This window comes from Bos taurus, chromosome 20 (assembly GCF_002263795.3).
Source record: "Bos taurus isolate L1 Dominette 01449 registration number 42190680 breed Hereford chromosome 20, ARS-UCD2.0, whole genome shotgun sequence".
Classification (NCBI taxonomy): domain Eukaryota; kingdom Metazoa; phylum Chordata; class Mammalia; order Artiodactyla; family Bovidae; genus Bos; species Bos taurus.
In genome coordinates, this window is record NC_037347.1 from 58,354,061 (window position 1) to 58,376,947 (window position 22,887).

General features: G+C 42.3%; 1 protein-coding gene across 3 annotated transcripts in view; it reads left to right on the forward strand.

Annotated features, from left to right (window-relative positions):
• The window catches only part of ANKH (ANKH inorganic pyrophosphate transport regulator), a 169,973-nt gene that overhangs the window by 46,534 nt on the left and 100,552 nt on the right, over positions 1-22,887 (forward strand). The window contains exon 2 of one of the 3 annotated variants that reach the window (XM_059878696.1): positions 3,692-3,797. The gene's annotated coding sequence lies outside the window, so the exon portion shown is untranslated. 3 annotated transcript variants of the gene reach the window in all.

Below are 22,887 nucleotides of genomic sequence, written 5' to 3' on the forward strand. Positions count from 1 at the left end.
TTTTTCAGGTTAATTTTGAAAACTAATGGGAAAATCTACTCCCTTGTTTGGTGCACAATGCTCAAATTCTAATGTTCAGGCAGAACTTCAACTCCATTATCATTTCTGAGTAAAGTAATAATGAAAGGTAACATTTATGGAGCATTTACTGTATACCATCATACTAAGTGATTTACATGCTTATTTTATCTTATTTAATAAGATGAAATTAATTTATTCAGTCTCCACCACAGCCCTTACGGTGTAGTACCAGAGTTGTCTGAATTTGATGAAGAAAGTGAATTATGGAGAAGTTGTTAATCCAAATGAAAAAAATATATATTTTCATTTGGAGTATATATATATATATATATATGAATTGATCAAGAATTACAGGATTAACAAAAATTAACAAAATTTACTAGAGAGCAAATTTAAAAGTCCTCAACTCTTTTCTTCTTAGGAAACCAAGTCTAGCTATACACCAGAAGTGACTAAATCCAGGATAGGGTGTTCATTCTACCTGATGCAGCACTCATTAATTTGTTATAAGCTGGGTTGTTTGTCAGGGAAACCTGACACATATGTGCATGGAAAAACACACATTGGTGTGTACTTTATCCTTTGGTTTATTTTAGTTTATTTGCTTAGCTAAACATGCTGTTACCAGGTTAACCATGCATGCTCTGTATTTCTCTAAAAAAGTAGCTTTTCTGTCTTAACCTGATATCTGTTTAGATATTCCTTGAAAAATCAGTTTCCTTCCTTGCATTGGATCTTACCATTTTAATCACAGAGGTTAAATAATCTCACGTCACTGGGATGTGTGCTTTTGTCTTTTGAGTATAGCATCCTACAGAAAAAAGATAAAACCACAATTCCGTGAGCCCCTCTAGGTGGACAGCATCAAGACTGATCTTTGAGTCACGAGCTTATTAAGAGATTCTGCATGATCAGTTAAAATGAGTCAGCTCCTTGCCATCTTTATCGGTTCCATAGACTCCATGGAACAAAGAGAAGCTTGTAAAAGCAGTGAAAAAGCTGAGATTTAAACAGATGTCAGATGGAAGCAGCAGAAGTGTGATAGTACGAAGGGTTTTGATAGGCCATGGACTAGCTGAGTAATTAGAACTTCTGTGTGCCGGGGAACCTGCACTGTTGGCCAAGCCTCAAGATGCTTGGACGTGTGCCCAGTTGTGCATGGCCTCATCTGCCTTCCGAAAAGTCTCAGTGTGGCAGCTAAATAAGGAGAATATCTACCTCAGAACATTCAGCGTTAGGGCCACGGCCTCGTTTTATAAAAACAAGAGGGGCTTCCCTGATGGTTCAGTGGGAAAGAATCTGCCTGCCAATGCAGGAGACAGGGATTCGATACCTGGTCCTGATCCAGGAAGATCCCACGTGCCATGGAGCAACTAAGCCCAGGCACCACAACTGTTGAGCCTGTGCTTCAAGATAAGAGAAGCCATTGCAGTGAGAAGCCAGCACACCCCTACCTGGAGAGTAGCGCTCACTCACCACAACTAGAGAAAAGCCCGTGCAGCAACGAAGGCCCAGCATAGCCAAAAATAAATAAATAAATCTTAAAAAAAAAAAAAAAGAGGAGAATTTAGACTAACCATCAGAGCTATCTATTACTGATGTCAGTACTAGATCTCAGAGTATCTTCCACTACATGAAGTTATAATTTTCCTTATCATATTTTTTCTTTAAAGTGATCTTCATTGAATTGAAAAGGTAACATTGCTTGCCTTGAGGATGTGTAACCAGAGCCCTGGGGTACTGAGGTGAGCCCCAAGGCCAAGCTCAAGGCAAGGGCCAGGCAGGAAATGCAAGTATCCAGGGCCAACTTTTTGGACCGTTGGCATTGGTAATATATTGTGTTGGCCAAAAAGTTCATTAGGGTTTTTCCATACCATCTTATGAAGTTCTTGGCCAACCCAATAGTGACTTGGGACTTGGGACCTCATTCTTAAGAGCTGGGGATCCTCTTAACATATCAGGAACCAGGAACAAGTGATTACCTATATCAGCTGGGTAATTGCACAAACTGCAGGACTTTTCTCTGTAGATTATTTGGCATTGTTTAGAAAAGACTAATTTCTTAAATATAGTGATATATTTTGCTATATGTTTCCTGTAAGCAGGAATGCTTTAGGTAAGATTTTTCTTAAGAAACAAGAAAACTTTTTTGAAATTAAAAACAAATAAAAACTTCATAAATCCCTCTATATCCTTTGATTTTAACTTAGTAGCAAATAACGAAGAAGGCAATGGCACCCCACTCCAGTACTCTTGCCTGGAAAATCTTATGGATGGAGGAGCCTGGTGGGCTGCAGTCCATGGGGTCGCGAAGAGTCGGACACAACTGAGCAACTTCACTTTCACTTTTCACTTTCATGCATTGGAGAAGGAAATGGCAACCCACTCCAGTGTTCTTGCCTGGAGAATCCCAGGGACTGGGGAGCCTGGTGGTCTACCGTCTATGGGGTCGCACAGAGTCGGACACGACTGAAGTGACTTAGCAGCAGCAGCAAATAACAACTCTGAGAATCCATCATGCAAGAAAATATACACCTTATAATCAGGGATTCAAAATTATGACCATTCAGTATCTGTGTCTCTTCTCTGGGAAATATCAGCAAACATAATTTTATGTTAAAGTGAGAAATGACTGCTTATTTTTGTGATGCGTAACCCAATATGGTTGTTCTCATTCCACGAGTTAAATTGAGGGTGTTTTCGGTTCTTATAGCAAGTCGGTCTGCTGTGTTTTCAATTTTATGACCACAGACATGCATTTCACCCCTTGTCTAATTCACACTCAGCTCAATTTTAACACTAGGAAAGAAACCTCTTTTCTCTGTCTGTGCTCTAGGACAAATCGCTGTCATTATTCCCCTTTAGGCTTCTAGTCCAGTTTGGGTTTGGATTTCTAATCAAGAGTAGGGTGCCTGCAACAGACACATAATTTCTAGGCTAGGACTACACAGCTGTAACCCCCCTGCCAAGCTCCTTAGAGATCTGGGGGGAAGGGGGGTAGATATCTGTTTTCCATCATTTTTTAATTTTTTCCTATTCATATTTCATCAGAACCTGTTCTTTCTTCCCTCTTTCAAGGAAGGATGGTCCTCCTGGAGCTCAATCATTTCAGCCTTCATATTTGTAGAGAAAAAAATATCACAGAGATGGTGCTTGTCTTCAGTCTGAAGGCTCTGCAGACTCGTCAGTATAAGATATTCTTGCTGCCACCTACTTGTTCAGTGGGCTTCTGTCTGCTGCCTGTTTTTCTAGGCAACGGCACCACAGGAAGAAAGGAAAGTTTAAATGTGGAAATGACTTCTTATGCGTCAGAGGCTGTGAACTTGAAAGTCATTTTGCTCCCCAGTCTGCTCGAAAATAATCCGCTTTTCCTCTCTCAGTCTTTCAATTATTGAATTATTTGTAAGAGGATCCCCTACTCGTACTCTACACTATGATGGCTTTCTTGCCATCAAATGTTGTAAATTGTTCATTTCCACAGTCAGTTGTAGATTTCATACCCTAGGTCTCACTCCTTATTTAAAAATTATTTTTATTTTTTAAATTACTGCTACAGTTAGTCCTGATATTCCGGGAAATAGGCACACTGACATTTAAATGAATCACAGTTCAAAGCACTTAGGACCAATCAGTTACATGAACTAAAGTTATTTTTTTTTTTCTATTATAGGCATAAAATCATATGGATTCAGTTTTCCAATGGCCTAAGCAACTGTTAGCAGTAACCTCTGAAGTTCATACTTTGCCCTTTGCAACAAACAGAGTCAGTGTCAGAGGTATAGTTGAAAGTTTGGTTTCATTTAGTGTTGTAAAATTTCATAATGGTGTTCTCAATTTCTCCAAGCCCAGATAACCACAAATGAGTACAGTATGTATTAGTGGTATTTAATGATAGGTGCTTAGGGTGCAAGAAAGGGCAGAGTGGTTTTCATGTATTTCTCGGATTTACAGTTTTGTGGTCATGAAATATCTATCATTTATTTGCAGGGTTTTTATTAATACTATTGCTGTTTGCATTGCTTCTGAATGCATTCTGTATATCATGAAAAAGCCCACTATCTTTAAATATACAGTCAAAAGATTATGTAACAGAGTTAAATCAGTAACTGAACAGATGGGCCCATTGTAGGGTCATTATGTGATTCTGCTGGTGTGCTGTTTCTGAAGTGTGAACTATTCATTCTGTTCAGATGGCTGGGAAAGCAGCCTCCCCCCAAAGATCTAGATCAATGCAACACTGTCCAACACTAATGTCGTGTAAACTGCAGATCTAATTCAAAATTTTCTAGTAGCCCCATTTAAAAGGTGAAAGAAAAGCGCTATGGTTCCTTTAACTTAATACATCGAATACCGTCCTTTCAACGTGTAATCAAACTAAAGCTATTAAGGAGACGTTTATTTTTTTGTACCAAGACTTTGATAGCCAGTGTGCATTTTACTCTTGGAGCAATCTCAGGTCAGACTGACCACATTTCAGATGCCCTGTAAGCCACACATGGCCAGTGGTTGCCGCACTGAGCATCGCAGGTCTAATGTTTTCACAAAGGAAGTCCATTAATGGCTTGATGGCAGCTTCAGATAGGAAGAAGAAAGAATCATATGAAATGTTTGCTCATTTACAGAAAAAGAAGTGTCAGTTCAGCTGCCGTCCTGTCCAATCAAAATGTTGACAGGACTTTCTGGAAAATAGAGCTTTAATTTTTTAAATTGTTAATTTATACAGGTCAAACGCTGCTCCGTAGAAGGATTGACTTTATTTTTATGGAAAAGCAAACAAACGCAGATTTAATGTTTGTCATTACTTAAAGGAAATTAAAAAGCAACATGTGAGAACCTTAATGTAAAGGATTCCTTTTTTTCACTCCTTTATCTGGGTCTGCTGTTGCCATAGCTACAGGGAAGCGATCCAGTAGAAATTAAAGACTTCAATTACAGTTCCAAAACTTCTTTAGTTATCATATTCCTTTTCAGCAAACAGTTGTTTTTATTGTATTGGGCTTTTTCCCACTGAAAGTGTGGAAGTTTTGACTAATGAAGGCATATGTTCTTATTTAGTATGGTCAGTGGGGCATTAATGCCATTTTGAATGCTTTGAAGCCCTTGCTTACAGCAAGTATGAGCCATAATTAACAAAAACTCCTAGCCAAAACCTGTCATGGAATCTTTATTTGTGATGATTTTCCTCCCTCAGTGTTTCCTCTAGAATATGTGCTATTTTATGTCATTCTGTTTTGGAAGTCCAAGAGTTTTTACTGTAATTCTAAGGTGATAACAGGCTCTGTCTTTGTGACAATTAAGAGTTGTTGCCAACCAGATGGCCCTCACTGTGAAGAAGCTAAGACCTTTGAGCTCAATACTGTTGATTGGAGATGGAGGTCTTGCTAGGTTATTACCCTCATTGGACAACTGATAGTGACACATGCTTGGAATTATTTTGGAATGTCTCTGCAAACCCACAAATGTCTCATCCTTGAGATGTCAGGCTCTCATAAAGTCTTTGCATCTTTTTGAAAATTAATAACTTAATCTTAGGGGGCTTCCCAGGTGGCTTGGTGGTAAAGAATCCATCTGCCAATGCAGGAGATGCAGGTTCCATCCCTGGGTCGGGAAGATCCCCTGGAGGAGGAAATGTCAACTTGCTCCGGTATTCTTGCCTGGAGAATCCCACAGACAGAGGAGCCTGGCGGGCTACAGTCTATGGGGTTGCAAAGAGTTTGACATGACTGAGCAACTGAGCGTTCATGCAACTCACACTTATGGTGTGTGCGTTCTAAGTCGCTTCAGTCGTGTCTGACTCTTGGAGACCCTGTGGACTGTAGCCTGCCAGCCTCCTCTGTCCATAGGGTTCTCCAGGCAAGAATACTGGAGAGAAATTGATGAAGCTTCTCTCCTTAACCGAGTATTTAGCCAGCTTTCTTCTGAACAAGGCCTGAACCTTGACCTTCAATGTCTGTCCTTGCCTGGCTTGCCTTTAGCAAGAGTCCTCCTGTGTCAGTTTATAGAGCAATCACCCACCTTTGCTGTCTAATTACCCTCAGTATCCAATCAAGTTCCACATCCCCAACTTTGATGGATAAGCTCTTGACCTGCTCTTCGCAAGAATCCCCCACCCTTGCTATCTCCTTGTAGTGATTTTCCATCCACTGACCCCTCTCTCTGCTCATTGGCTGTAAATCCCTACTTGTCTTTCTGTGTCTAGAGCCGAGCTTGATCTCCCATCCATTACAACAGTGTTGACTCCCTAGTGCAATTGTTGTTTAGTGGCTCAGTCGTGTGCGACTCTTTGTGACCCCATGGACTGTAGCCCACCAGGCTCCTCTGTCCGTGGGATTCTCCAGGCCAGAATACTGGAGCGGGCTGCCATTTCCTCCTGCAGGGGGATCTTCCTGACCAGTGATGAGCTTGATCTGTTCCCCATTACCACCCCCTAGTGCTATAGTTCTGAATAAAATCTCCTTTACTGTCTTAACAAGTGTCAGAATAACTTTTCCTATCATCTATACTAAGGTAAAAAATAAATAAGAATACCTTTCTCCCAACAAGATAATGAGTTGCATAGGAATCCCATGTATTAAAACTTTGGGTTAATTTTATTGTATAATGGTACACAGGAAGTTCTTATTTCATTCCATAAAAGCAGTACTTTAGCTAAAGTCAAGCTTATGGCAGAAAGTGAAGAGGAACTCAAAAGCCTCTTGATGAAAGTGAAAGTGGAGAGTGAAAAAGTTGGCTTAAAGCTCAACATTCAGAAAACGAAGATCATGGCATCCAGTCCCACCACTTTATGGGAAATAGATGGGGAAACAGTGGAAACAGTGTCAGACTTTATTTTTCTGGGCTCCAAATCACTGCAGATGGTGACTGCAGCCATGAAATTAAAAGACGCTTACTCCTTGGAAGCAAAGTTATGACCAACCTAGATAGCATATTCAAAAGCAGAGACATTACTTTGCCAACAAAGGTTTGTCTAGTCAAGGCTATGATTTTTCCTGTGGTCATGTATGGATGTGAGAGTTGGACTGTGAAGAAGACTGAGCACCGAAGAATTGATGCTTTTGAACTGTGGTGTTGGAGAAGACTCTTGAGAGTCCCTTGGACTGCAAGGAGATCCAACCAGTCCATTCTGAAGGAGATCAGCCCTGGGATTTCTTTGGAAGGAATGATGCTAAAGCTGAAACTCCAGTACTTTGGCCACCTCATGCAAAGAGTTGACTCATTGGAAGGGACTTGATGCTGGGAAGGATTGGGGGCAAGAGGAGAAGGGGACAACAGAGGATGAGATGGCTGGGTGGCATCACTGACTCAGTGGACGTGAGTCTGAGCGAACTCTGGGAGTTGGTGATGGACAGGGAGGCCTGGAGTGCTGCGATTCATGGGGTCGAAAAGAGTCAGACACAACTGAGCGACTGATCTGATCTGATCTGATCTGATGGTTAGAACTGAAGTTCATACTTATTTAGCAAGTACACTCATCTGTTACGCTAATTTTATGTAGACACTTTATTATACTTACTACCAATGTATGGGCTTCCCGGGTGGCTCAGCAGTAAGAATCTACCTGCGATGCAGGAGCTGCAGGAGACATGAGTTCAATTCCTGGGTCAGGAAGATCCCTTGGAGGAGGGCACAGCAACCCACTCCAGTGTTCTTGCCTGGAGAATCCCATGGACAGAGGAGCCTGCTGGGCTACAGTCCATGGGGTTGAAAAGAGTCAGGCACTGCTGAAGCGACTTTAGCACACATGCATGTACCACCAATGTGTAAAAACTGGCCTAAAACTATAAAAATCTTATTTATAAAATCCCAGATTTCCATAGTCTTAACTGTGTCTGCAGGAGTAAGGTGTTTTCAGTTTACAGCACAGTGTTTGCCTCCAAATACGTGGGCAGGTATATCTCCCAGTGATGTTCTCTGCTGTTGCTGCTGCTGCTAAGTCGCTTCAGTCATGTCTGACTCTGTGAGACCCCATAGACAGCAGCCCACCGGGCTCCTCTGTCCCTGGGATTCTCCAGGCAAGAATACTAGAGTGGGTTGCCATTTCCTTCTCTACTGAGCTGCAAACTTAATTCAAGATCAGGCTTAATTTGTTTTAACCTTCTTTCAGGAAGTCCATAGGAGGTGGCTTGGAAAGTGGCTCTCTCAATGAATACTAAAATGAAGATGAGAAAGCATTCCATTTAACCTTTGAACAGTTTTTTAACTGCAGCGAGAAGCTTGTATAAATGCCAGGCTCATCTGGAGGGCTTATTTCTTTCAACAGCCCTGACCCACGTTGCACACCTTCCTGACTGCCTAACACCAGTATTGTCCTAGATTAAGATATGGGTACGCAGGTTTGTCTATCAGTCTGTTTCCTGCCAGAATGTCTTTCTTCATTCAAAGTTTAGTTATTTTAAAAGTTATGCTAAAGAGAGAAAGACAGCAGAATAATATGTAGTTTCAGTATTTCTTTTTTCTGAAGATAATTATGGAACCTTCCTGGAGAAACACCTTCCACAACTGGACCAGCTCTTTCTGGATACCAGCGGTGCCCTTCTGCAACTGACTAGGGCCTGTTCACGCCAGCAGCCTGATCATTCATTCCCTGTTCAGAGTTGAGTCTTAGAGTGAAACTACTTTCAATCTCCATGTTAAAACCTCAACAAATTTCTGTTTGTGTTTATTAGATTGACCAAAAACTTCGTTCAGGTCTGTCTTTACTATCTTACAGAAAATAGAATAAGATATTTCATGATTTTAAAAAAAGCTAGCTCTTTTCAAAAATGACTCTGCCAAAGCAATGAAATAAAAGTTTTTTGTTGGGGCTTTTGCTAAAGGATCATGTATTGAGTGTGTACTATATGCATATCTCAACAGGCTATAGACCAGAATGATAGTAATTCAGTGACACTTTTTATTTCTTTCTGAAAGAAGCCAGGGCAGAATCACATATTCACATCAGAAAAGTGACGGCCTTGTGACTGGGGGTAGCGTGGAGGCTGGTTTTCACTTACTTACCTGCTTATGATCCTTTTATTTCTTCTGCCGCATTAAAAAAAATTTCTTCTTATAAAGCTGGATAGTTCAAGGAGAGGTAGACGATGGTGGGTGGGGGCCAGCTTTCTCCCCTCGCTGGTCCCACTGGAGAGCAGAACAGACTTGGAGATGGAGTTTGGGCAAAGCCTGGACTTCCACGTGGAGTAAAGTAGGCGAGAGGACAAAGCTAAAGCCTTCATCAGGACACGTCATGAATCATAACTGTGATGGGCAGACTAATTTGATAGATGCCCTTTCTGCATCTGCTCTTAAATTTTAAATTTGAATGCTATTATTATAACGAGCTCTTTATCTTTCACAATGAACATGTGGATGACCCCTTTTTCCAGGTGAAATCTCTTTCTACTGGATGCTGTTGGTACAGCTGGTGTAGCCGGGTCCTGGATGCTGTTGGTACAGCTGGTGTAGCCAGGTCTGTGGCACAGCCACCTTCTGGGAATGATTCTCTAGACAAAATGTCCTGAAGAAATAACCAATCTTTTGACTCTTCACATTGTGAATTTCTACAAAGTGGTAGTGAGGATCAAGAGACTAACCTCTTGACTCTGTATAAGATAAATACAGAAGGAGGGCAGAGGAGTAAGAAGGAAGCTGGTTGGACAGTCTCTGGTGGATGCAGAGTATACAACGGGTGGAGGATGAACTCAACACTACAATTGTATTTCATCTCATGATAGTTAAGAAATAATCTCTGTTCTTCCTGGCATCCTCATGAGTTATTCATTTTTTTTTTCTTTCGTTCCCTTTTGGCTCTTCCTAGTTCCATCCTTGCATCTCACTCATTTCCAATCGTGTTTTCTTCCCTGTGTTTTAGTGACACACACAGAATCCTACCACCGTCACCCAGCATGCAGAGTCAGACAAGCTCTGACACATGTACCCCAAGGCTGCCAAAGTGCGCCACGGAAAGCCAAACAGAATCCGTAAGCTTTGATTCATCATTTCTACCCCACGGTGTCCAATCCGAGGCTCTTACACGATACATCCTTTCCATCTGTCTATTTGGCAAAAACAACAGAAAGAGGAGAGCCCATGTCTAAAGGCATTGGTGCATTTTGTCCAGTGAAATGTTCAAATTTAGAAAATAACATGCCATGGAATCATCAAAGCAGATTTTATATTATTTTTTAATATAAAAAATTAACCCAACATTAACTCACAGCAGTACATGTAGGAGAGCCAAGATCCATAAAATTAGGTAAAAGCTCATGTGCCTGGTCCCTGACCCTGTCTTGCCTCACATCCCAAGTGAGTGTTTTTCTTTTCCCTGTGGGAGAGTTTGTTTTGCCATCACGTTGCATAGTGTCCAAAGCCCGTGGCTTGTCATGTTGACTGCCCTGCCTCTTGGTTGGGTGAATTTTTGAGAAGCTTTTCTTGGTTCCAGACCAGCCTATTACAGAGGCTCCAGTGAGAAACAGTCAGATATACTCGACATTCCTGTTCCAAGGAAGACGGCTGAAACTCATGGCCTCGTGAAAACACTGACACCCGAATAAAAAGCTTTTGTGAGAGAAGAGATCCAGAGGACAAGTCATCAACAAGCCTTCGACATCCTTTGTGAGGCAGTCATGATTTATTCCTTCTTCTAAGCTTGACAGTTTCTAATCTGAACCTTTCTCTTCTCTCTCATGCTAGGCCCTGTTCCTTTCTAATGCTCCAGATCACTCTGGGTGCTAAATTAGATCATTTGTCAGTGAAAGCACAGTGAGAGAAAAAAAAAATCACCCATCCAGTTATTCGAGGTTTAGAAGAAGCTAAACTTAGGTTCATTTAAAGTAGCTCCTCTCTCTTTTCTTGGAGCTTCTAAAACAGCCCTCTTTTATTTTGTATGTAAGGAAACTGAGTCCCCAAGAGGTTCCTTGTTGAAAGTAACACACTCAGATATGGCAGATTCAGAAGTGGAATATCCTGTCCTAAGACAACCACCTCCTTCCTTCAACTGCTTTAGATCAATAAAGCAAAAATGCTTTTAGGTTGGAAAAAGGAAACTTCAGCGTAATAGGTCTCCACATTAGAATAACAATATGGGGGGTGCATTTTTAGGTCAGGAATACTTTCTCACCATCTTATCTTCAGTGTGTTGTCAACTGATACACCAACAATACCTCTAGCAGAATTGAACAGTCCAGTGGACGGGACCTGCAAACAGAAAAATGTAGGGACCGGAATTCAGACTTAGCCGTGTATTGGTTAGCCAAAAAGTTCATTTGGGTTTTTTCATAAGATCTTACAGAAAAACTTTTTGGCCAACCCAATGTAAGAATAACCCACCCACCGTGGGACATTACTAGCTTATTAACTGGAACCCTTGATCTTTACATTAAAAGTCTGAGCAAGCTAATTTTTAGAATAACTAGACTCAACAGGATTCCATTCGGAATCCTTTCCAACTTGTTCTCAGCAGTGGCTGGTCTCTGGGTTTGGTGCCTCTGTGCTCGCTGACCCTCTGGCCATTGTCTGTGTCTTCCTTGTGGCCCCTGACTCTGTATGGACCCCTAGTGTTCCTTGCTCTATTTGTCTAGAAGTGGCCAAGCTGTGGTTATATTATCTTATAAGTAAAGAATACTCCTTGGCAGGAGCTAATAAAGACTCTACCGTTCATGAGAACTGACTTTGGCCAAAGAATTAGCATATCTCCAGGGAAACGTAGAACCCATGGGGTTCTCTGGAAATCATATAGATTCAGAATCATATGGAAAATCAAGATCTCTGATGTTTTGATAATAATCCATGGGAGGAAGTACATGGTGAAACAGCTAAGATTACAGATAATGAGCATGGCTGTTGATGAGAACTGTGAAGGCCGTGGCTTTGTCCTGTTAAAACACATGCACTTGCACACACATACCCATTCACGTATGTGCACGTTGTTAACTAGTGAATTTATGGGGAGGGAGTCCCTTTGATTAGAGTGAGCATCACTTGTTAAATCTGCACCTGTGGTACAACCCAGGAGATTTGTTTCTCTCTCTTGAACACATCAGCCCAGAGGTCCTGCCAGAGATGTGTATATTTTATTAGGTGGAAGGTATTGAAAATGAAACAGAAAATGTTCCCCTTATTTTTCTAAGTAGCCACAGACCTAAAGTCCTGAGCATGGTTTGTCTGGTATAATTACAGAATTGCCAGAAAGGACGAAATGAAATGTTGAAAAGGACAGAGATAAGATGCTGATATATTAGAACATACTTCAGAGGTCAGGACTCTTTAGACTAGAAAGGTGAAAACTCTACTAAATATTCCAGTTCTGTTTTCAAGTAGGGAGTGGCCTTGTTTAATAAATATTGGTGTTCTGGATTTAGGACTCAGTTTCCTCACCACCCCATGAAATTTGAAGGAACTATATTTTTATTCAGAGAGGAGAGGTAGGGAGATAAAGAATTGGATTGGACGACTTTTAGTAAACTTAATGACCCAGGAGATGCTGTAGGTTGAAAGTATGAACTGTTCAGATACATTCTTAAATGAATAGACCCAGAGTGTATCCTTGAGTTGGAGTCAAAGAAAGCTATAAATTATGCCTTCATGTCAGAAACAGACTACATGTTGAGCTTAAAAAAAAAGATCTGACTTAATCCATCTGCTTTGGGGCCCATTTATTATATTTACATTTTTAGATACTTGATATTTGCCAGAAGCTAGTACATTGATCTCTTTTTCATTCTGTCTCTTTCCTTCTCTCTGTCTCTCTCTCTCTCTCACACAGACACACACACACACAGAGTCTTCTGATTTATTATATTTACATTTTTAGATACTTGATATTTGCCAGAAGCTGGTACATTGATCTCTCTCTCATTCCCTCTCTCTCTCTCACCTTCTCATACACACACACACACACAGAGAGTCTTCTGCACTCATGGTTTATGATCTAGTGGAGCAGGCAAACATGTAAGTAACTAACTTTATAAAGCTATATATAAATGAAGTAAATGCCATGTAAAGATTGACAGTTGTCTGTGGAAATGATATTGAAGAAAGGAATGATTGACTCTGATATGAGAGGCAGAAATGCTGTCTCAAAGACCTTAGCACCTGAGCTGCATGTTGAAGGATAAGCGGGAATTAGGAGAGAGGTGTGCATGGCCTGAGGAATCAATCCAAGCAAAGCAGGAGGGAAGTGATGCTCAGGACCTGGGCAGGATGCAGAGAAAGGCGGGCAGAAGAAGCAGCTGGAAAAGGACCTAACACAAATCAGACACAGGTAGGGGTTTAGACTTATGGTTGTAGGCAGTGGGAGTCCTTACTGGGTTTTGAAGATGGAAGTGGCATGATTTTGTCCTTGTTTTAAGAAGCTGTCTCTGGAGCAGTGTAGGGAAGCAAGTAGGGAGCCAACAAATGTGGATTTGAGCTGCTGAGCTGTGGCAGATTCACTGATTGGTGACCAAGTGCCTGTAAAACTTAGCCTCTGAGGGTTGCCCCACCCAGGAGTCCACGGGTGGCTCCAGGCATTGACACAAGTATCGATCCTTTTCACGTCAGGAGAGTATCGATCCTTTTTATGTCGGGAGTTTCCAACATGACATGGAACTTTGTGACCACCTTAGCACTACAAAGCTGAGGCAACTGCTACACATTTTGATTCAGTTTAATTCACCTTTCTTCTTGTGACTCTTCTGTATTTATATTTTGGTCAAAATAACTGCCATCTGAACTTAATATTCCCCAAGGGAATTCAGGCTTCTCTTGTGTTTTTGCTGAAATTCATACCCTTGAGAGTTTCTGTGAGCCAATTTTAACACCTCCTTGTAACACCCTAAAACCTTTACATGCACTGAAAAATGGGTAACGCTCATAAGAACCTGTTCAACCATATATAAAAATGACAAGGATGATTACACGAAATAAAACTAAAACGCAGCACTTTGCTTGTAGTGTTAGCCATCCATAGCACTCAGTGCAGGCTGCCTTGTATTCATGTCGCTGTACCCCAGGCCTCTTTCCACGTCTAGACAGTCAGTTGCTTGAGGACATATACACTTTATTCATCTTTCGATTGTCCTCAGGTTAAGGGAAAAATTAGTCTGGTATTTGTTAAAATGATAAGGAAAATTTTATTCAGGACTATTGTACTAGAGGGAGAAGGAAATGGCACCCCACTCCAGTGCTCTTGCCTGGAAAATCCCATGGACGGAGGAGCCTGATAAGCTACAGTCCATGGGGTCGCAAAGAGTTGGACCCGACTAATCGACTTCACTTTCACTTTCTTTATTGCACTAGAGAAGGGGGTGACAGAGGATGAGATGGTTGGATGGCATTACTGACTCAATGGACATGAGTTTAAGCAAACTCAGGGAGATAGTGAAGGACAGGGAAGCCTTGAGTGCTGCAGTTCATGGGGTCACAGAGTCGGACATGACTTAGCAACTGAACAGCAGCAGTATTGCACTAGGGGGTCCACACTATTGTAATAGGCAAGAGATCAAGCTCAGCTACGAGTCCAGCAGGACAAGTGGGAATTTACAGCTGATGAGCTGAGGAGGGGGCTCAGGGATGGAAAATTATGAAGAGGAGACATCAAGGATGGGGGGATCCTTGGGACTTCCATGGCAGTCCTGTGGTTAAGACTCCACACTCTCAAGACAGGATATACGGGTTTGATCCCTGGTCGGGGAACCAGATCCCATGGTGCAGCCTATAAAACAAACAAAAAACAAAACAAATCAAATCAACAAAAAGTGTGGGATCCTTGCTAACCTGACCTCACAGGCCTTGCTCAAGGCAGGCCAAGTGAGGGAGATAAGGTATTTAATCAGATATTGAGGGTAATCAGATATCAAGGGTAGGAGAGTTCTTGATAAACTGACTGGCAGGATTCTCACTGCAAATAACTCAGCAGGCCAAGGTCAGTGAGACGTAGTGGAAAAGAGGGTCAAAGGAGTCTGACTGATGTTGGGTTGATGAGAGAGTCTTGTCAGCTACAAGGCTGAGTATTGCTTGTTCAGTGTTTGAGAGAGAGGGAAAGAGTGTGTGTGTGTGTGTGTGTGTGTGTGTGTGTGTCCTGTAATGCCCCATGCAGTTTGCTTCTGGACCGAGAGGCAGCATCAGAGATTTGTGTAACAGTCAAGGGAGCTCTAGGGGGAGGAATTGGCCAGTATATTAATGAGGGCAGAGGGAAGGGTCTATTGAGAACATGGTTCAAATCAGAAACATTTACCCAGTTTACTTACACTTTGGTAAAAAAAAACAAAAATGACTTTTTGGTTTTGATTTTAATTTGAGGAAACATTAACTTTTAAAGAAAAATCAGTTTTCCCTCAGTAGTTTTCATGATTCTTGATGCCCTATTGGTATATTTTTAAAAATAAATATTGCTAACAGTAAAAAACTATCTTCAGCATCAAATGATTTGAAGTAGCCTATCAAGATACTAAGGGCTTCCCTGGTGGCTCAGCAGGTAAAGAATCAGTCTACCAGTAGAGGAGACGTGGGTTCGATCCTTGGGAAATCCCATGGACAGAGAAGCCTGGCGGGCTACAGTCCATGGGGTCACAGAAGAGTCTGACACGACTTAGCGACTAAACCACCACCACCACCAAGATACTAAACATAAGAATGTCTGTTTTACTTTTTATAATTAGGTATGTGTCTTTTGAGATGTCTTTGTTAAATATGTCTTCTTTGAGAAAAAAAATTAAGTATCCTATCAGGAATTTTATAGAAGGGAAAAGGAATGAAAAGGCTCTGATGGAACCATGAACTGAAATAGAAAAGTGCATTATTTTCTATGTTCATTCTTGAAAAAAGACTTCTAACGAGCAACATGTATAACACATATAATGTGCCATGTATTTCCTGTTGGTCTTCAGACCTTGAAGAATTAAGGAGAAATTGAATAAAGATGGATAATATCAAGCATGACTCTTTATAAAAATGTGGATGAGATATTCCAGCTCTAGGACCTTGTTGCCATGCAGATGTGAATTGTTTAACTTGGAGAAGGGTTCATGGCGGTCAAAATTTTGTTCAGCAGAAAACAGGAACTTAACAGAAAGTGCTCAGGTTTCTCTCTGTGTTAGACCCCAGGACTCCAAAGAAAGGGGTTTCCTCTGAAACAGAAATGTGTTCAAATGTTAGTAAGCTAAAAACTCAGTGATTGAAGTTTCAATATTCTTTTTATTCTTGTGGTATCACACAAGGTTAATTGTTGGCTTGCCTGGGGGACAATGGGTAAGGTCATCAGACTGCTATTTTGCTGTTAGTTCCAACAGTACACACCCACAAGGCAACTCAAAGGTCTCTACAGTATACTGGGGCTTTTATGAGCTGAAACCAGCAACCCTGCCTCCCACTGACTTTTCACAGTTGTGCATGAGGACTTTTTCATCTGGAAAAGAATAATGTGTCTAGTCTAGGTGGAGTCGTCAGGGAAGAAAGAGTCCAGGCGCCCAGACTACTGGTTTCTCCTCTTCCACCTCCCCCTGTCTCTGGGCTGTGGAGCTTGGTCAGCCCTTTCTTTCTCTTCTGTGTGAGTCAGGTCATAAAGTGGCTGAGCTTGTTTCATTGGCAGCGTTGAGATTTTTGCCAGCCGAGTAACTGTTTCGTTACAGCCAACGTAGAGCATTGGGAATGCGAGATGCTGCTGGGGGTTGGGGGCAGGAGGTCCCCTCATTCAGGAGACTTTGTGGGCTTGTGCTGGAGGAGTCATGAGCTGTACACGCAGGCACACAATTTATCTTTTGCTTTTAAGAGTCCATTCATTTCCCTCCTACCTTCTTCACCCCACGGTGCCCCGCTGAGATCATAATTCTCTGTCGAGTGACATTCTGTCGCCATGGAAATGAGAGCATTGAATCTGGAATTTTATGAATGCACTGTACCAGCCAGTGGTCTCAATGTAGAAGAGGTAGGAAAAAAAAAAGACCCTGACAGTGATTCGCAAGGTTTAATCTCCTACTAAATCTTTTGTTCTTTTGCTGACTTTTTAATTTAGAAACAAAAAGTCCACCATGGAATAGTAAGTCAGGGAGCCAAGGACAAGTAATGCTTCCTGAGGGCATGGAAAGTGGATGTTAGACATACGCTTGTCCCTTTAGTCTCTTACGGTTGCAAGAGATTCCTGAAACCTGAAAATATAGGAATAAATGGCCAGGCACCAAATTCATGGTTAATGTAACTGGTCTTGTCACTTGGGTGCTTTAAACACAAAATCAATGAACGTTTATCCTAGACAGACTTATCAGTATAACCAGGTACAAACATGCTCAACATTATTCTACTTTGCATCTTAAAAGTTAATAATTTGTGTCTTTCACGAGTGTTATCCTCCTCTTCCACACAACTCAGATTTGTGTCTTGCATCTTCCCTTTCTTGGGTGGAGTTCAGAAACTGTTGGTGGTACATAGCCTCTGAAAAGTCAGAATAATGGGCAGCAGTGCCAGCAGAGACTGAAAACAGTCAGTGTCTGTGGCTGCAGTTCAACTGGCATCAAAACCTAACTTCCTGTTTAGGCTCCTTTGTGAGCAAAAGCTTGGTTTCAGATCTTAATACTGTTTTGGCTTCAGGAGCCCGGTGCCCACTCCAGGGTCACACTGAGACCAACTGGGCTGACTCAGAGGAAGGAGCCATCCTGTTGAGTCATCCACTCCACTTCCTGTGGGTCCAGAGTTTTCTTTGGAGGCTTCTCATCTAAGTGGTCCCTGGCCTTAGCCTGAAAAGTCTGGGAAACTCAGAAGGTTAAGACTTGAACATCTGCAGGACAGGCTTTTGCCCTGCATCTCTAGAGAAAGGCATCATTTCGTCCCAGGAACAGTTGATTTCAAGGAGAAATAGAAAACAAGGTGGGAGGGGGCGGGGGAATCAGTTTTCTGTTGTGACAGAGACACATCTCGCTGACGCACTTAAATGCTCCCCTTACCTGTGCCACTTTGCTCCCATATGGACTTACTGTAGGGGACACAGTGGGCTTCCCAGGTGACTCAGGGGGTAAAGGATTTGCCTGTAGTACCAGAGATGCAGGAGATGTGGGTTCGATTCCTGGGTCAGGAAGATCCCCTAGAGAAGGGATAGGCTACCCACTCCAGTATTCTTGGGCTTCTCTCGTGGCTCAGGCGGTAAAGAATCCACCTGCAATGCAGGAGGCCTGGGTTCAATCCCTGGGTTGGGAAGATCCCCTAGAGGAGGGCATGGCAGCCTACGCCAGTATACTTGCCTGGAGAATCCCACGGACAGAGGAGCCTGGCAGGCTACAGTCTAGAGGGTCGCAAGGAGTCAGACAGGACTGAAGTGACTTGGCACGCACTCAGGGGACATGCCAATCAGGGGTCTGATTTTTAAAGATCTATAACTTAAATAAAGATTTATAATCAGTGAAGGTCCACGTAAAGATGTACATACAAAAATGCAAAATATTTGAATAGGCTTGCCTTTCTCACAACTGGTACAGGTTAAGGAAACTGGTACCTAAACAACGGAGAAGTGTTCATCCCTTAGCGCTCATGAACTCAGTGTGTTGACATTGATGATGTAGGAAGGGATTCCATCTGTGTAGCTGTGACTCAGTGGTGGTGGGTTTAAGACTGGGCTAGTGAGGAAGAAGGTGCAAGAAAATTTTCATCTTCATCATGTGGAAGTTTTTTTTTTTTTTTAAGGTAGAACCATATCCTCTGAATTCACAATGACCAATGTTGTGATTTAGTATCTAAAATAATGCTGCAGTGCAAAGGTACTGCATGTTTACACTCTCTCTGCTTTGTTACTTCCTCAGGTGTAAGTTCAGGGATTCACTGTCTTTCCCACATTTCTTTCCTGCACTATGCACACGAGGTCACAAGAGAATGGTTAGCACCATCTGGAGGATGGATCCCATCTGATGGAAGAGCCACTTCGGCTCATTCCCATTAGAAGGGCCTCCAAGATCAACACACACAGGAACTGGCCCTGCTGGCTCCTGATGCTCGCAGAGTCATCCCTGCCCTCCTAGCGGGAAGGTGACCTCTTGCCGTAGCCACAGCGAGCGTCCCTCCCCTGACTTCCTGAGAAAAGGGTTCCTAGTGCCCGGTGGTCAAATAGCAAACGCTCCCCAGACTCTGCCAAAGGGGGAGTGCTCTGGTGGACTCTGAGATCATCACTAATGGTAATTATTAAAAATTGAGATGAACATTGCATTTAAAACATTGAAGTCCCTTGTTTTAAACCCTGTTCAAACAGTCGGCTTACGTAGACTGTTTCTGCTCTCGCAAATAAATTTTATGATGGGATATTTAGAGTTTCGTTGGTTTTTTTTTTGTGGGGGGGGAGGTACCCCAGGGAGCAGGTAGCGAGTCGGGAGAGGTGACACATGGAGAATAATTCTCTTTAACTGATTAATAGTTTTATTTTATTCAACAACTACTGAATTAAGCAGCTTGTACCTTTAGTGTTTTTGACCCAGATGCACTGAGATGGCAGAAGTGTAGAACAATTGAAAATTATGGTTACAAAATTGCACCCACATTGCATATAACTGTATGTCTACTTGTATAAGTTTTATAAGTTTATCTTTTCTCCCCACCTAGATTGTGAACGAGTCAGAAATTACCTATTAATTTTATATATATATTCTCAAAATGTCTCTGCTAATCAAAAGACTTAGGAGCATAGACCACTGAAACTGAAGATTTTCCAAACTGTCTGTTGACTGACATCTGGTTAGATTGCAAGCTCAGTTTACCTGGGAGAACAGCTAGCAGCATGCGCTAGCCAATGATGGTGTGGTCTTAACTTCGTCTGGGAAGGCAAAGTGAATATTTCTGCAGTCGGATGAAACCATCTACCAAGTTCTATGTGCATCTAGCCTCGATAACATATGGCAACTAGTCCATGTGAATTACCGTCTAGACTAGGCTGATAGATACTAACAAGGTAATTAAGAACCGGGAGGCAGTTTCCATGCAAACTAGATGTTGTTGTTGTTGTTGTTTAGTTGCTAGGTTGTGTCCAACTCTTTGTGACCCCATGGACTGCAGCACACCAGGCTCCTCTGTCTTCCACTATTTCCTGGAGTTTGCTCAAATTCGTGTCCATTGAGTCAGTGATGCCATCCAATCATCTCATCCTCTGTCTCCCCCTTCTCCTCCTGCCCTCAGTCTTTCCCAGCATCAGGGACTCTTTTCCAATGAGTTGGCTCTTTGCATCAGGTGGCCAAAGGATTGGAGTTTCAACTTCAGCATCAGTCCTTCCAATGAATATTCAGTACTGACTTCCTTTAGGATTGACTGGTTGGATCTCCTTGGAGTCCAAGGGACTCTCTCAAGACTCTTCTCCAACACCATAGTTTGAAAGCTTCTGTTCTTCGGTGTGCAGCCTTCTTTATGGTCCAGCTCTCACATCTGTATATGCTCCTGCTGCTGCTGCTGCTAAGTCATGTCAGTCGTGTCCGACTCTGTGTGACCCCATAGATGGTATCCAACAGGCTCCTCTGTCCCGGGGATTCTCCAGGCAAAAATACTAGAGTGGGTTGCCATTTCCTTCTCCAGTGCATGAAAGTGAAAAACGAAAGTGAAGTCGCTCAGTCATGTCCGACTCTTAGCAACCCCATGGACTGCAGCCTACCATGCTCCTCCATCCATGGGGATTCTCCAGGCAAGAATACTGGAGTGGGTTGCCATTGCCTTCTCCTATCCATACATGAGTACTGGAAAAACCATAGATTTGACTATTCTTGGCTCAAGAACCCCATGAACAGCATGAAAAAGGAAACTAGATACTTCAGAATAATACCTAAAGCAAGAGAGGCTAAGCCAAATTTCAGAGTCCTTAATAACTTCCAGCTGTCATGCAAATATATCAAGAATCACACCATTAGAAAACCTTCAGAAGTGAAGTGAAGTCGCTTCCCTGGTGGCTCAGAGGTTAAAGCGTCTGCCTGCAATTCGGGAGACCTGGGTCAGGAAGATCCCCTGGAGAAGGAAATGGCAACCCACTCCAGTATTCTTGCCTGGAGAATCCCATGGATGGAGGAGCCTGGTGGGGTACAGTCCATGGGGTCGCAAAGAGTTGGACACGACTGAGCAACTTAACTTTAACTTTAGCCTTTAAGAAGTGAAGTGAAGTCGCTCAGTCGTGTCCAACGCTTTGTGACCCTGTGGACTGTACCCCACCAGGCTCCTCCATCCATGGGATTCTCAGGCAAGAATACTGGAGTGGGTTGCCATTTCCTTCTCCAGGTGATCTTTCCGACTGGGGGATCGAACCCGGGTCTCCCGAATTGTAGGCAGACGCTTTACCGTATGAGCCACGGGAAGTCAGAAAACCTCAGAGGCCATCCGAATCATGCCAGGTGTGTGGGTGACTCCTCCAGACCACAAAGCCACTAAAGCCAGAGCAGAAACCAGATCCAAGGGAGCCTACAGCTCCTAACAGTGTCACCCTGTTTGATCATCAGTGAGCACTGGTGACACGTCTTTATCCTCCTGTTCAAAAAAAAATACCCTACCCTCAATATTCATTTCCTCAGCTGTGCGTGCACACCTAGCAAGAGCATATCCTATTTAGAAAAGTCAGCAGTGTGACATGTGCTTCAAAACCAGGATTCTGTAGGCAGAATCACCTGGGAAACTCTCTAATAACCATTGTCCCCTTAGAGATTTATAACACAGATTGGCACATAAAGGCTTTGAGAAGTTCTTAAAAAAAAAAAAAAATTCAACTTTGTATCCTAAAGTTATTTGCCTGCCTTGTGCTTTTTTATATTTAGCACATTAACATCCAGGAAACAGTGTTCCTGGAACATACTTTCAGAAATCTCGAGTGTGCTTGTCAGTTTCCAAACCTAGAGTGACGTTGGTAATCACCAGGTCAAACGTTAGGGACAGAGTGGAAGCAATGGAGTTTGTTTCCGGAGAATTGAGCAAACACTGGGAGATAGTGAAGGACAGGGAAGGCCAGTGTGCTGCAGTCCATGGGGTCACAAAGAGTCGGACACGACTGAGATACTGAACTGAACTGAAATGAAACAGCCTGGAAAAAAGAAACCTTTTTGTCCAGGGATTCTGTTAAACCTTCTAAGATATACACATCAAAATGAAACCCAAAGAGCACAGATATAAATTTCTTTGTAAGAAATATCACATGAAAAAGAATTTTTTTTTTTTTTTGGCAGCGATTCACTTGACAATCTGAAAGGAAAATATGTCCAATATAATTTTAACTCTACTAGGCTCCAAGGAACAAAATAGTAATAAGGTGTTATTACGTTGCAAGAGGAGTAATTAACCAGCCTCACAGTCTCTGGGCTCATCTCACTATATTTGCCTTTGTATATTTTGTGCTACAATCTGCTTTTGCAATATGTCTTGTGAGTTCTCATTTGAAAAGGGTGAGGGCTTGCTTCAAGAATCCAGCATTTTCCTTCTTCATTTTCTCCTTAAGTCAATTTCACATGATTTGAGACTTACTTTCACTTAAAGTGAGCTTAAGAACCCTAAAATATTGTTAAGAGAATTCTCTAGTTTAGAAGGAAAAGCTGTATCTTTCTTTTTTTCAAATCCAAAACAACAACAACAAAATGCCTGTTCAAATAGCAAACAACAATATTCAGTAGATCACAATTGAATTTTACTCTCCTTTAAGGTCAATTGTTTCCACCCTCTTCTTGCTTGATTTTGATGTTTGGTGATAGGGGCTCCAAGTTCAGTTCAGTTGCTCAGTTGTGTCCGACTCTTTGCGACTCCATGGACTGCAGCACGCCAGGCTCCCCTGTCCATCACCAACTCCCAGAGCTTGCTCACACTCATGTCCATCAAGTCGGTGATGCCATCCAACCATCTCATTGTCTGTCATCCCTTTCTCCTCCCGCCTTCAATCTTTCCCAGCATCAGCACCTTTTCCAAGGAGTCAGTTCTTCACAT